This window comes from Carya illinoinensis, chromosome 11 (genome assembly GCF_018687715.1).
Source record: "Carya illinoinensis cultivar Pawnee chromosome 11, C.illinoinensisPawnee_v1, whole genome shotgun sequence".
Classification (NCBI taxonomy): Eukaryota; Viridiplantae; Streptophyta; class Magnoliopsida; order Fagales; family Juglandaceae; genus Carya; species Carya illinoinensis.
In genome coordinates, this window is record NC_056762.1 from 682,226 (window position 1) to 686,587 (window position 4,362).

At 35.0% G+C, this 4,362-nt stretch overlaps 1 long non-coding RNA gene across 1 annotated transcript; it reads left to right on the forward strand.

The window, feature by feature from the left end:
• Positions 1–2,618: 2,618 nt before the first annotated feature.
• LOC122280946 lies at positions 2,619–4,157 on the forward strand. The gene is made up of 2 exons (XR_006230098.1): positions 2,619–3,104; positions 3,837–4,157. It is a non-coding gene; the product is annotated as an uncharacterized LOC122280946 (long non-coding RNA).
• Positions 4,158–4,362: the final 205 nt, after the last annotated feature.

Sequence of the window (4,362 nt, forward strand, 5' to 3'; positions counted from 1 at the left end):
TACTTTTGAATCTGTTTTATTTCTTGCTAATCTAATACTTGGTTCCTTTCTTGCAGCTGTAGTACTTTTCCTAACTTGCTTTCAATAACTTTTGATGTTTCCTTCTCTTGTTTCTTGTTCTAGTTGAGTAAGTGAACTTTGCATCTATTCAATTTGTTTGAAAAGATTGCCATTGAGTTTTCATTTCTATATTGACCATTCCAAGCTGTTGAAATTATATCTTTACAATCATTATTGAGGCCCCATCTGTATTCATATCCAAACATTCTTGCTCTCCTTGTTGAAGGCTGTAACTGAGCAATCATTGTTGTTAAAATAGGATTGTGATATGAGGAACATGTTGCTAATGTGGTAACATGAATTTCTTGGAACAAAGTCATGCATTCAATTTTAGCACAGACTCTGTCTAATCTCTCCTTGGTAAACTCTGAACCTTCTCTATTGTTAGACCAAGTATGTTTGAGGCCACTATATCCCATGTCACTTAGGCCAGTATCCTACAAAGCTAGTATGAACCCTTCCATTTGAGCAAATGTTTTTTGTGGTCCTCCCCATTTTTCATATTGGTAAAGTATTTCATTGAAATCTCTCATACACAATCATGGTCTATGGTCTGAAGGTTGTAAGATTCTTAGTAATTGCTAGTTGCCTTCTCTTTTTGTAGTTCCTGGGCTGCCATAGAACCTTTTTAGAGTCATTGCCTTCCCTAATTTTGAATCATTAACTCTAACAGAAATGTGGTAATTGGTATAAGTTTCCACTTCTATGTCACAAGCTGATTTCCACATTATTGCCAAACCTCCACTACTTCCTTTTTCATTGATGGTTAAGCTTCTATCATATCCTATCATATTTCTAATTCTTTCTATCCTCTCCCTCGAGCTCTTAGTTTCCATGAGGAAGAGTATTTCTGGCACTTTTTCTTCACTAAAAAATGATGTTCTCGAACTGTTTGAGGGTTCCCAAGCCCTTGACAGTTCCATATTATGCATCTTATTGTTCCTAGAGCAGCCTTCACCATAAATTCATGAGTTTCGCTCCTTTCAGGAGTGAGCCCTTCTTTTTGTTTTTTGGCAACTTCTTTCTAGTTTCCACTATCTATCATGTCTCTGTCTCTTTTCTTCCTCTTGTTTCAACTCTATTAGTGATGTCACTATCCATCTCATCTGGCATAGGTTAATTATTAGCTCTTGCCCTTCTTTTCAAACCCATTGGCTTAGCTGCCACATTCACATTCTGTTCAGGATTTGTAGGAGGTAGCACATCTACAGTCTACATAGGAATTGTGTTAGTAACATTCTAACTTGCTTGGAGACTTAGGTTGGAGTTCTTGACTATGTTCTGCTTTTCTTCCTAAGCCTCAATACCCTTGTGCCCCTCCTCTGATAAACTATCCTTTTGTTCTTCAACATGATCACCCTTCTTCAGTTCTTCTGATACTCCAATTCAACCTTTTGTTTTCCTTTTCATTAGCTACTTCAGATGGGTTATAGTTACCATGTTGCTGACCCTAAGCAGCTTCAAAGGAACTTCTTCCTGGGTTACCTGATTACCATGGATAGTAATAATAGCCCCACTACTTAGACCCTCCTCATGGCCTTGGGTAGAATTCTGTTTCCCCTACCTCCTAATCTTTTATCTCCATTACCTAGTAAATTGAAAGTTGTGGCCGTTAACCATTGACCATATTGAGATTGATCATTTCCTTAAACCTGTTTTTCCCATTACACACACTCGGCCAACATGTTGAATAAGCCCACAATGAAAATAGAATAAATGTAGTTTTTCATACTTAAAATTCAATCCAACTTAGTTTGCCTTCTACTCTAACCAACTTCCCATGGGGAATAGGTTTAGTGATGTCCATGTTGACCCCAATTCTGAGGTATTTTTCCTATCCAATTCCATCTCTATCCACATCTAGAGTTAAAACTTCCCTTAGAGAGGATCCAGTTCTTTCCCCTCCTTCATAGGTCATGGCTGCTAAAGGTAGACCATGTAATTGGACCCAAAAGGCTTCTTAGTTGAAAACCACCTCATTAGGGGGAGTACTTCTATCAAAATTTTGAATATAGATTAAATGTTTATCAAAGGTCCAAGGTCTGTCACTTATTACGCGTTCAATATCCACATCTCTTTGAAATTCAACTAAGAACATGTGATGCCCCACCTCATTAAAGCTGATAGAACCCTGATTCCAAATTTTGGTCAGTTGCTTTAAAAGCTTTTTTATTAAGGGCAGCTTTGATAAATAAGATGAGGATTTTGAATTGAAATGAAAGTTTAAAATATTATTTTTAAATATTATTATTGTTTTGAAATTTTAAAAAGTTGAATCGAAATTTAAAAAAGTAAAATTATTTATTATATTTTATGTAAAAATTTAAAAAAATTATAATAATAAGATAAAAATTTTGAATTGAAATCAGAATTTTGAATTGGGATGATTTTAGGAAACCTACTTTTTCATCTGCACGTTAGTCTCTTCAACTATGAATTCCAATAGTAATAATATATATATATATATATATATATATATATATATATATATATATATATATATATATATATATATATATATATTTGATGTAGGAAAGGACGAGGCGGCGATAAGAAAACAAAATTTACTTTAAAATTTATATATTTGGATTTCCTTCAGCAAAAGGCGGCCGATGCCAATCCATTCAAGGGACTCAATTTGTTCGTCTGAGAAAAAAGAAAATTAAACCAACAGTCTTTTTAGAAGAAAGTACCCGGAAGAAATCCTTGTCGAGAAAGTCAAGTAGCGAACCCCGACGCCTTAAAGGTTAGGCTGGCTTGCTCTGAAAGTTTGACTCTGCATGCTGTAGAGCGAAAGCAATAGGACTGGAGTGCAGTGGGGGACAGATCAGGAAGGCTAGCTGGAAACTGCGCAGAAACAAACCAACCATATACTTGTATATATATATATATATATATATATAAATTGTGCTACTCATTATTAATTCATCTTTTCCCCGAGGTAAGTAGCAGCAACAACATGATGAGGCTTGGATTCAAACGATACCTCAGTTTTTTGGTCTTTACCATCCTCCTTGCTTCGAACATGTCTGCCGCTGGTATAAGTAGGCACCTTTAATTGCTCTAGCTAACATGTAACATATATAAGGCTGTAACTTCTTTCTGTGTTCAGACGCATGGACCCTGGCCGCGTTCTGTATCTGCGTGTTTGTGTGTGTATGCGTGTGTGGTCGTAGTTGTGTTTGAGAGTGTGTGTATGAGAGGTTAGCCTGCCTTTTTGGTTAAGTGCATCAGTGACATGCGTAGTTAGTAATTTGTAATTTTAGTAAAATTTTTCGGAGAAAAATTGCTAGTGGGTTTTCTTGATTTGATGGTTTTTTTTCTTATTTTAAAAGTTTTTCATATAAAATTTTGTATTGTTATTATTTTTTTATTTTTTTTAATATTTCTGTAGATGGTAGATTCTAAAGAAAATTTGAGAGGTATAAATTCTTAACAATATGTATGCTTCTCCATCGAGTCAACCCCCCCTTCTGTATGTATATGTGTGCGCGCATCCATGGCATCATGTGCAGGCGCGCCAGTTCAGAGTTGGTATGCAGATGATGATGTAAACCAGAGGTTTCTCAGTTGGCCTGGTGTAGGGTTAATTCTGTCAGAGATATATGCATGTCTGTCTGTGATACTTGATCTCCATTAACAGTAAATGACTTACCTCATCACCACCATACATACATGCTTACAGCTTCCATGCTCGATCTGTTTTTATGATTCTTCAATATATATATGTATATGTTTCTGCTTTTAATAAAAAAAAAAGGATAAATTTGTTACAGGGGAGAAGATGGTGATAGGTAACAATAATAAATATGTGCAAGATAGAGAAGGCTTTCCCAGAACGGTGAGTTTAGTAGCAGTGCATTTGGAAGTCTATGCTCCCCACGGGCCCGCAAGCAGACGAGTAGCACCAAGTCCGCCACCGCCTCCCCGAGGGCCCGGACAGCAACACCCCTAGGCTCTAGCTTAGCTACCCATTTGCATGCCATTCCCTCCATTAATTGATCTATTGCATATGTATTTATACTTCGTTTCATTACACAAACAAGTTTGTAATGAAATAAAAATTAAAAATTAAATAAAATATTATTTAAATATAATTTTTATTTTGAAATTTAAAAAAATTAAATTGTTTATTATATTATATATATATATATATATATAATTATAATAATTAAATAAGATGATTTATAAAATCGAACGATTACTTGCTACAACCATTTACTATATCATGTAATAACGAATTATCTGTTTATTTTACATTTTCAAAGCCAAAAAACACTAAATTATCTCTAATGTCAAATG